Here is an 11,711-nt window from a genome sequence, read left to right on the forward strand (position 1 = left end):
CGCAGCATGCCAGGCCTCCCTGTCCATCACAAACTCCCGGAGTTCACTCAGACTCACATCCATTGAGTCAGCGATGCCATCCAGCCATCTCATCCTCTGTCATCCCCTTCTCCTCCTGCCCCCAATCCCTCCCAGCATCAGAGTCTTTTCCAATGAGTCAACTCTTCACATGAGGTGGCCAAAGTACTGGAGTTTCAGCTTTAGCATCATTCCTTCCAAAGAAATCCCAGGGCTGATCTCCTTCAGAATGGACTGGTTGGATCTCCTTGCAGTCCAAGGGACTCTCAAGAGTCTTCTCCAACACCACAGTTCAAAAGCATCAATTCTTCTGCACTTAGCCTTCTTCACAGTCCAACTCTCACAGCCATACATGACCACAGGAAAAACCATAGCCTTGACTAGACGGACCTTTGTTGGCAAAGTAATGTCTCTGCTTTTGAATATGCTATCTAGGTTGGTCATAACTTTCCTTCCAAGGAGTAAGCGTCTTTTAATTTCATGGCTGCAGTCACCATCTGCAGTGATTTTGGAGCCCAGAAAAATAAAGTCTGACACTGTTTCCACTGTTTCCCCATCTATTTCCCATGAAGTGGTGGGACCGGATGCCATGATCTTCGTTTTCTGAATGTTGAGCTTTAATGGAGGGAACAATTCACACAAAAGCCTAGGGACCTTGGGGCTTCCCTGGGACAGTGGCTGAGACTCATCGTTCCCAATGCAGAGGGCCCAGGTTCGATCCCTGGTCAGGGAACTAGATCCCCCATGCCACAATAAATAAATGTTTTTTAAAAGTCTAGGGACCTTGAGAGACCTGCTTTCTAGGTATCCCATGGGATTGGTGTGTGTGTCACTCACTCTGTCGAGTCCAGCTCTTTGCGACCACATGGACTGTAGCCTGCCAGGCTCCTCTGTCCATAAAATCCTCAAGGACTGGGTTGCCATTCCCTTCTCCAGGGGATCTTTCCAACCCAGGGATCAAACTCAGCTCTCCTGCATCGCAGGGGGATTCCTTACCATCTGAGCCACCAGGAGCACTTACAGGGTTGGTAGAGAAGAACAGTGTGGTTTGAGCTGAAGAGACAGGCAAGTGCTAGCTCGTGTAGAGCCTGGTTGCCACGTTAAGGGTTGCCTTTTGCTGGAAGATCTTGTTACCTCAGTCTGGGAACCGGAGGAGAAAGGCTGACTTTCCTCCTGGTCCGCCTTTCCACATCTTTATTCCAACATCACTCAGCCTCCTACAACGATTTTTACCTGATTTCTTTTTCCTTAAGCGTTCTGCGCAAGGAAATTTCTCTTTTAGGCAACTTGCTGAAGATGGCTAGACTACCAGGATTCTTTGCAGTTGATTCATTTCTTAACCATTATTACAAGAAGCAGGACTCAGGCGGCAACAAATGCTTAAAGGAAGACAGAAAAAGCAAGAGGCCTAAACCTAAAGCATTTGATCAGACTCGAAAGTCTGTGTGTCCAGGGGGCCAAGGCCGTTTATGTAAAAGAACTTGGGAAATAAGAAATCAGCTGGTGCATTTCAGAGATTTTCAGAAAGGTCAAGACAGGCTGTAGAAACACCCTTTGAAAGCCTCTTCTTAATAGTTGTGCCTTTAAAAAGATTTAGGAGATTAAACCTTGATATTTTGATACAAAACATAAGCAGAGCCAACCAGACAAGAATTTTGCCTGAATATGCCATCAAGACCCCTCCAGGAAATGGCATGCCAATGCTTGTCAGGCTGCGGTGGGTGGGTGGGTGGTTATCCGCCCAACACCCTGTGTGGCCAGTTAGGAGCCGTACAGACAGGACCTTTAGATGTCAGCCAGCGAGTCTTTTTCTTTTTTCTATTTCTCCATTATAAAGCTTTTTGCCGGCTTGAAAGACACGGCGTCAGAAACACTGATGCAATGAGACGCTCATATCAGATTGCATCATACGATCCTAGGTGTGGTGCCCCTGAAACTGGTTTTTCTTGAGGTTGTGCTGCCATAGAAAAGCGCTTCGGGTAGAACACCCGAGACTGGCCCTACTTGTCAGATGGCAGAATTAATGTTTGCAACTACATGCCTCAATTCCACACCAGTGTTCTCCCAGGGGAAGCCGGTGTGGCTTTCCAAATGGGTGTGCGGCCGACATTCATCACTTAGGTGTGCCGTGCTGCGGCTTATGTAACGAATGTCACCCAGGGAGACGCACCTACCAGACAGGCTGGAAATGACACTTCCACCTCCGAGATGGGCTCTGATTGGATCTCACTTGAATGGAGCCACTTCTCCGGGAACAGACCAGCTTGGTGCAAAAACTGGAAGAGGAGAAAGGAGAGAAGGTGGCTAAGGTTTCTCAGGCACTTGCTGGGCGGCTGGCACTGCATTGTAGGCACTGCAAGCACAGAACCTCAGATGTGTGGGTTCTGCCTTCCAGCCCGCCATCACCAGGACCCAAGGCTGCCTCCCCGCGTGTTCATACAGTCATACTCAAGTGAGAGTAGTCTCCGATTAAGGCCCCTCCCCAAATGGAATGCTATTCAACTCGGCCACAGGAAGCTACACCTCCTGTTGGAAGATTAACTTTCTGGTCCAGTGTCTATAAAAAAAAATGATCACTGATCATGGGTTAGGTAATGATGCTACTGCCCACTGAAAAATTGGTCTCTGTGCAGTTGGGTTGCTGCTGCTGCTGCTAAGTCGCTTCAGTCGTGGCCGACTCTGTGCCACCCCAGAGACGGCAGCCCACTAGGCTCCCCGTTCCCTGGGATTCTCCAGGCAAGAACACTGGAGTGGGTTGCCATTTCCTTCTCCAATGCATGAAAGTGAAAAGTGAAAGTGAAGTCGCTCAGTCGTGTCCGACTCCTAGCGACCCCATGGACTGCAGCCTACCAGGCTCCTCCGTCCATGGGATTTTCCAGGCAAGAGTACTGGAGTGGGGTGCCATTGCCTTCTCTGGGTTAGGCTAAGATAATATAGGGCTTCCCTGGTGGCTCAGATGGTAAAGCGTCTGCCCGCAATGCGGGAGACCTGGGTTCCATCCCTGGGTTGGGAAGATGCTCTGGAGAAGGAAATACACCTTGCATCTTCACCATCCAACATGGGGAGCGTGCTGGAAATGTGACCAGTGCAAATGAGGTTTACCGTTGGTGTGCTCACCCTGGGTTTCCAAGTCTCAGGGCAGCATAAAGGAGTACGGAATCGATCATCACTGATTTTATTGTATCGATCCCATGTTGGAATGATAACATTTTTGACCTTTAGGTAAATGTAGTATTTCTTTTTCATCTTTTCAGTGTGGCCTTTATAAAGGTTTAAATGACCTTTATAAAATTTTGTGGTTCTTCCTATTTTATTTTGATTAGAGAACACTACCTTTGAAAGTGTGACTGGAGGACTTTCCCAGCAGTCCAACGGTGGAGACTTCTGCCATGGGAGTGGGACCAACCCCGGACCCGGAGCTGAGCTCCCCAACCACGTGCGATGTGGTGGAAAAACAGACAAATGAAACAGCCTGGAACCCAGCAATTTGCCCTGGACCCAGCGCTTTCTGCCTCTATTCTCTAGTTCTCCCCATCAGTAAAATGGCAAGAGAGGGTCTGGGCTAAACTGATGGGGTGTTACTTCTAGATTAAATGTTCCCTAATTCTGAGGACAATGGTTGGTGGTGGGTCCCTGTCATACTGTTTGGAAAGATGTTTTTTAGGAAGGGAAGATCTTTTAAGCCTTTTCTACCATTAAGTCATGAAATTTTAGAATCCAAAGGGGTTTAAATGTTATCGTTGGATCTTTAAGCTCCCCAGTCTGTAAGCCTCTCCTGGACTAGTCTTATGATTCATTCGTCTTTGTTTCTCCAGCAACCACCCAGGGCAGCCTGGCATGTAGTCAGCCACCCATGTATGTTTGTTGACCTATGTCATATCCAGATGAAGAACCAAAGCCGAGAGAGGCACTGAGAGTACCTGAGACCACACAGCAGGCTGGGAGGAGAGTCAGGAAGAACTCAGTCCTCCTGAATCAGTTTGGGAGACGCTCGGTGTGGTCCCTGGCCCAGCAGCAGCTGCATCATTTGGACGTTTGTTAGAAACAGAATCTCAGGCCTCAGCCCTACCGACTCTGAACCTGCATTCCTATTAAGATCCCCCAGGCGCTTTGTATGCATCTTAAAGTATGAAAAGTGCTACCTGAAGTCATGTCACCTTCCTCAAGGAAAGCCTCCCTGTCTGTGCCCTGCAGAAGCTATTCAGTCTATTTCCAGGGACTTCCCTAGTGGTGCAGAGGCTAAGACTCCATGCTCCCCACGTAGGGGGCCTGGGTTTGATCCCCTGTCAGGGAAACAGATCCCACATGCAGCAACCAAAGATCCTGCTTGTCACAACGAAGGCTGACGATCCTGCTCGCCACAGCATAGACCCGGCGCAGCCAAACAAACACGTAAATAAACAGAGCAGTCCGCTGAGAGCCCAGGTGCCATCCCTGTGCTCTGTAGCGCGTGGGTCTTGGGGCTTCCCTGGTGGCTCAGACGGTAAGCGTCTGCCTGCAATGAGGGAGACCGGGGTTCGGTTCCTGGGTCGGGAAGATCCCCTGGAGAAGGAAATGGCAATCCACTCCAGCACTCTTGCCTGGAAAATCCCATGGATGGAGGAGCCTGATAGGCTACAGTCCATAGGGTTGCAAAGAGTTGGACACGACTGAGCGACTTCACTTTCACTTTCATAGCGCGTGGGTCTTAGTCACAGAGTCGTGTCCAACTCTTTGCGACCCCATGGATTGTAGCCCGCCGGGCCCCTCTGTCCATGGGATTCTTTAGGCAAGAACACTGGAGTGGGTTGCTATTCCCTTCTCCAGCTATGCCCTATGCTCTAGTCTATTAGTAGAGTATAGAATGCTAGTCATCGAGACTCCATGCTGGCTAAGGAACACTAAGACTGAAGGGCACTCAGGTAGTACTGACTGGGCCTCTGCTCTGTCCAGCACCTGCAGCCAGTACACCCGCTTTTCTTCCTGAGGGTTTGAGGGGGTCACGATCTTACAGCACCTCAAGGAAGAAGTTAGCCTTCACCTGAGCACTGTCCCTGCTTTCATGTCAGAGACTCCAGGAGAAATTTGAATGGAACCAGGTACACCTTGGGAGTCCAGTCTGATTTTTCAGATCCAGGAAAAACAAGACCAAAATCAGTTGCATCAATGTCTGTATGTTGTTTATATCTTCCAGGCGCTCCCTTCTCTGCCTCTGCAACGATGCTTACAATTCATGGCGCATTCCCAGCCTGTGACAGAACCCCAGTTGGCAGAACTGGTCTCTAATCAATAGCTCTCCAGTCATTGTTTAAGACTATCCCTTATCCAAGCTTGCAAATAAAAGCCGTCTACTGCAGAGATTCCATTTTGCCCTGGCCATGGGCAGGATGGATATACGGCTTTGAGATTAGAGGAAGAGGCAAAAGAATGAACATTTGCAGGCCTCACAGATGTTCACCTGCATCTGCAGAAACGGAGCCAAGAAGCCAGGTGACTTTCTGGTGAGCTCAAAAGACAGTTTGAATGGCCAAGATAAATCAGGGGATCAGCTGCAGAACTGGGTCATGTGCCTGGAAGGTTCGTGATACAGCAGAAGGTGTTCAGCCTGATGAATGTCAGGTGGCCCTGCCGGCTGGAACCACTGCATTTCAGGTCACGTCATGCCATCCCGAACTGTAAAAACCCTTTGGAAAATGACCGAAGCAAGCCGACGGGGACCCCATGAGCCAGCTGCCTGACTGCCCGATTTTCGCCCTCGCTGGGTGGACGCCGTCGGCCAGAGGGCAGCGTGTAGGTGCTGCCGTTCAGTCATTAAGTTGTGTCCGACTCTCTGTGACCCCACGGACCGCAGCCTGTCAGGCTCCTTTGTCCGTGGGGTATCCCAGGCAAGAACACTGGAGTGGGTTGCCATTTCCCCAGCCCTGGGGTTGAACCCATGTCTCCCGCATTGCAGGCAGATTCTTTACCGCTGAGCCTCTAGGGCGAACAGGTCTCAAACTGAACCAAGCCCGGGCATTTGTTGAACACCTATGTGCCAGAGATGGTTCTAAGCAGAAAAAAGCTTGTTTAATCTTTGTAACATTAGTGCAGCCTGGCTCCTATTGCAGGTCCTTGTATGAGTTTGTGAGGGCTGCTGTAACCGTGAACTTCCTGATGTTCAAGCTGGTTTTAGAAAAGGCAGAGGAACCAGAGATCAAATTGCCAACATCCGCTGGATCACGGAAAAAGCAAGAGAGTTCCGGAAAAACATCTATTTCTGCTTTGTTGACTACGCCAAAACCTTTGACTGTGTGGATCACAATAAACTGTGGAAAATTCTGAAAGAGATGGGAATACCAGACCACCTGACCTGCCTCTTGAGAAATCTGTATGCAGGTCAGGAAGCAACAGTTAGAACTGGACATGGAACAACAGACTGGCTCCAAATAGGAAAAGGAGTATGTCAAGGCTGTATATTGTCACCCTGCTTATTTAACTTCTATGCAGAGTACATCATGAGAAACTCTGGGCTGGAAGAAACACAAGCTGGAATCAAGATTGCCAGGAGAAATATCAATAACCTCAGATATGCAGATGACACCACCCTTATGGCAGAAAGTGAAGAGGAACTCAAAAGCCTCTTGATGAAAGTGAAAGAGGAGAGTGAAAAAGCTGGCTTAAAGCTTAACATTCAGAAAACGAATATCATGGCATCCGGTCCCACCACTTCATGGGAAATAGATGGGGGAACAGTGGAAACAGTGTCAGACTTTATTTTTTTGGGCTCCAAGATCACTGCAGATGGTGATTAAAGCCATGAAATTAAAAGACGTTTACTCCTTGGAAGGAAAGTTATGACCAACCTAGATAGCATATTGAAAAGCAGAGACATTACTTTGCCAACAAAGGTCCGTCTAGTCAAGGCTATGGTTTTTCCTGTGGTCATGTATGGCTGTGAGAGTTGGACTGTGAAGAAGGCTGAGTGCCGAAGAATTGATGCTTTTGAACTGTGGTGTTGGAGAAGACTCTTGAGAGTCCCTTGGACTGCAAGGAGATCCAACCAGTCCATTTGAAGGAGATCAGCCCTGGGATTTCTTTGGAAGGAATGATGCTAAAGCTGAAACTCCAGTACTTTGGCCACCTCATGTGAAGAGTTGACTCATTGGAAAAGACTCTGATGCTGGGAGGGATTGGGGGCAGGAGGAGAAGGGGACGACAGAGGATGAGATGGCTGGATGGCGTCACTGACTCGATGGATGTGAGTCTGAGTGAACTCCGGGAGTTGGTGATGGACAGGGAGGCCTGGCGTGCTGCGATTCATGGGGTCGCAAAGAGTCGGACACGACTGAGCGACTGAACTGAACTGATGGGATATTTACTACAGTCTCCGTACTGCACAGTAGGACCTTGTTTGTTTAAGCCGAGCACCGTCTTTCTCTATTTCTTTGATTTTCAGCTGTGCTGGGCTCTCTCTAGCTGGGGCCCAGGCCTCTCACTGCGGTGGCTTCTCTTGGGGAGCACAGGCTTCAGTGGTGTGGGTCGCAGGCTTAGCTGTTCCGCAGCATGTGGGATCTTCCCAGACGAGGGATCGAACCCGTGTCCCCTGCGTTAGCAAGTGGATTCTTAACCACTAGACCCCCAGGGAAGCCCCCTCCTTCGTTTCCTTAAGTACCTCCTCTTCCTAATGCATAATGAGCTTGTGCGCTCAGTCATGTTGGGCTCTTTGTGACCCCATGGACTGTAGCCCCCCAGGCTCCTCTGTCCATGGGATTCTCCAGGTAAGAACGCTGGAGTGGGTTGCCATTTCCTTCTCCAGGGGATCTTCCCAACCCAGGGAATCGAACCCATGTCTCCTTTGTCTCCTGCGTTTCAGGCGGATTGTTTACTCACTAGCCATTGGGGATCCCAATCTTCTTCCTATTAATTTTAGACCCCTTCTATTAATTATGACCCCTTCTTAATTTCTTATCTTGCTATCTCTACAGGGCTCTCACTTGGGCTCCCACCCCGGATAGAATTTAGGCCTCAGCAGTGAAAGCGCCAAGGCCTAACAACTGGACCACCAGGAACACCGCACTTATGCTCAGAGGCTGGAACCAGAAGGGCCGTCTTTGGAATGGGCAGCAGTAGCACACAGATCTCAAGCAGAGGCTGCATCTTGGAAGATAATCTCTCTACACGCAGCCAGCGGTGACTCCGGGCTGGGTGCTGCCGGAGCCCAGCCTCTACCCCGGGCTGTGCTGCTCCTGGGGGGTGGACTGCACGGGCAGCTCGCCTTCAGTGTGGGCCGAGGGCCTGCTGTGTGCTGCTCCCGCCTCAGACCAGGACTGGCACCAGCCTGGTCAGTTCGGTGTCACCTCCCCATCATGGCCTTAGAGCAGGTCTCTCCCTGGACCCCCAGCTGCCAGGACCAAGGCGGGGGCCACAAGCCTGAGCTTCCTCTCTTTACTCTGCGGCTCAGGCAGTAGGAGCTGCTTGTGCAGAGGCCCTGGGGCAGGAGTGCAGTCTGCTCCTCTGGGCAAAGTGGAGGAGCAGAGGGTGACTGCAGACCAGGTGCTCTCAAGGTGCCTGTGGGATGCGCCCTGGAGCTGCAGCCGTTATCTCTGTAACAGGCACGAGGCGAACTGCAGCTCAGGCTCAGGCTGCTCAGCGGACAACTCCTGATGTGGAGGCTGGGACTCTGCGATTCTGAAAGCCACATCCTTGATGCCACCCCTCACCGCCCTTCAACCCTGAGACCTGGGCCTCTTCTCAGAAACTGCCTCAGTGGTGTCGGGCCTGGGCTGCGGGCAACCCTCCTGGACCCCAGGTATCCTCACTGCAAAACAGAGGGCTGGGTCTGGGCTCCGTGGACGAGCCTGTGGACATACTCCACAGACACACACCGCGGACGTGGTCCGTGAACGCACAGCTCACGCAGGCACCGTGGCTCTGCACCCAGAGGGGTTCTGGCTGGGACACTGATGGACATTTTTAAAATTCCAGTTGTTGCCCGTTTATTTCAGTGCATATTAGAAATCTGTACATGTGTGTTTAACTAGCAACTTAGTCCATGCTTCCAGTAATAAATGATTCCTTTTCAAAATGATTCATTTCAGTTTAAGTTCAGTTCAGTTCAGTCGCTCAGTCGTGTCCGACTCTCTTCGACCCCATGAATCACAGCATGCCAGGCCTCCCTGTCCATCACCAACTCCCAGAGTTCACCCAGACTCACGTCCATCGAGTCAGTGACGCCATCCAGCCATCTCATCCTCTGTCGTCCCCTTCTCCTCCTGCCCCCAATCCCTCCCAGCATCAGAGTCTTTTCCAATGAGTCAACTCTTCACATGAGATGGCCAAAGTACTGGAGTTTCAGCTTTAGCATCATTCCTTCCAAAGAAATCCCAGGGCTGATCTCCTTCAGAATGGACTGGTTGGATCTCCTTGCAGTCCAAGGGACTCTCAAGAGTCTTCTCCAACACCACAGTTCAAAAGCATCAATTCTTCTGCACTTAGCCTTCTTCACAGTCCAACTCTCACATCCATACATGACCACAGGAAAAACCATAGCCTTGACTAGACGGACCTTTGTTGGCAAAGTAATGTCTCTGCTTTTCAATATGCTATCTAGGTTGGTCATAACTTTCCTTCCAAGGAGTAAGCGTCTTTTAATTTCATGGCTTTAATCACCATCTGCAGTGATCTTGGAGCCCCGAAAAACAAAGTCTGACACTGTTTCCACTGTTTCCCCATCTATTTGCCATGAAGTGATAGGACTGGATGCCATGATCTTCGTTTTCTGAATGTTGAGCTTTAAGCCAACTTTTTCACTCTCCACTTTCACTTTCATCAAGAGGCTTTTGAGTTCCTCTTCACTTTCTGCCATAAGGGTGGTGTCAGCTGCATATCTGAGGTTATTGATATTTCTCCCGGCAATCTTGATTCCAGCTTGTGCTTCTTCCAGTCCAGCGTTTCTCATGATGGACTCTGCATAGAAGTTAAATAAGCAGGGTGACAATATACAGCCTTGACATACTCCTTTTCCTATTTGGAACCAGTCTGTTGTTCCATGTCCAGTTCTAACTGTTGCTTCCTGACCTGCATACAGATTTCTCAAGAGGCAGGTCAGGTGGTCTGGTATTCCCATCTCTTTCAGAATTTTCCACAGTTTATTGTGATCCACACAGTCAAAGGCTTCGTCATAGTCAATAAAGCAGAAATAGATGTTTTTCCGGAACTCTCTTGCTTTTTCCATGATCCAGCGGATGTTGGCAATTTGATCTCTGGTTCCTCTGCCTTTTTTAAAACCAGGTTGAACATGAGGAGGTGCTTATTTAAAGAGAGATTTAATCAGGCGTTACTGTGCCTGTGTGTGTGGTCAGGTGCTTAGTCGTGTCCAATTCTGTGCAACCCATGGACTGTAGCCCTCCAGGCTCCTCTGTCTGTGGGATTCTCCAGGCAAGAATACTGGAGTGGGTTGCCATTTCCTCCTCCAGGGGATCTTCCCGACCCAGGGGTCGAACCCTCATTGTAGGTGGATTCTTGACTGCTGAGCCACTGGGTAAGCCCCCAGGTGTTACATAGATCTTGCAAAAATGGGGAAGATGGTTCAGATACAACCTTGGCCTGAGAGACCCGGAGATCTGCTGCTCTGACACCTCTCCCAGCTCTTATGGTCTCAGGTCTATGATGGACCAGACTCTGACGATCTAGAACAATCCTCTGTGAAAGGGGACTCTGGTAGCGGACAAGAATGCAGGCTCATTTGAGTGAACACGTGGGATCACGCAGTCTGGCCCTGAGCCACGAAGCACTTCTTGGCTTTGAATGTGTGACCAGGTGTGCAGCCCGTCATCGAGCGCCAGCCTGATTATGGGGTTTAGGAGCAGGAAGCCGGCCTGGAGGAGGCTGCGCCCAGCCTGCCGAGTCTTGTGTGCATGTGGGAAAGAGCATCCTTCTTGTGTCCATCAGAAGAGAAGCCTTTTCCAGCTGGAGTCTAGCCCCCTCCTTTGAGGAATGAGCAAACGAAGGGAATAAGAGCCAGGGGAGGAGAGCTGTCTGGAGTACAGGCTGGAGGGTGGACGCTGCGTCGACTCCCCAGTCCCCACCAGGAGCCACCCCGACAACTAAACCACTCATGACTTTTTATCTCCTGGGTGGTTTAAATAACTATCATTATGTGCACGTTTTTCAAAAGAGTGCGCTTCTTGCCAAACCTCGTTAAGTTGCCGAGTCGTGGGCTGGTGCCCCTTCCCTGCCTTGGAGGGAAGGAAGGAGTTTGGCTGGACACAGGCACGGTCTTCTTCCACGCCATCATCCCCCAGCTCTCTGTGTCTAAGTCAGGGCTCTGGGGACCTCTGGGTGACCAGTCTGGCTGGAAAGGGATTGCCGGTGACCCACAGGGCAGCAGTGAGCACAGGTGACCCCAAGAGGGAGTAGGGGTTGCACGGGGTGAGAGACAGTGTGGGAGGAGGTGGAGCGCTCAGACTTCGGAAGTGGCTGCTCTGGGTTCAAATCCCAGCTCTGCCAATGGCTGTGTGATCTCGGACAAGTTAAATAACCTCTCTGTGCCTCGCTTTTCTCCTCTCCCAGTGGGAGTGATGACACAGAAGCTACCGTGGAGCCACATTTGGTGGCCTAAGTGACCTAGTCTTAGGATGGCGCTGGCAAATGCTGTCGGCTTGCTATTTTCCTAGACCTTAGGAGGGGAGCCCAAGATCCACAGAGCCCGACTTGTACCGTGACCCTGGGCCCCT

This window comes from Bos grunniens, chromosome 2, assembly GCF_055505025.1.
Source record: "Bos grunniens cultivar Pamir isolate PY7600 chromosome 2, Bosgru_T2T1.0, whole genome shotgun sequence".
Classification (NCBI taxonomy): domain Eukaryota; kingdom Metazoa; phylum Chordata; class Mammalia; order Artiodactyla; family Bovidae; genus Bos; species Bos grunniens.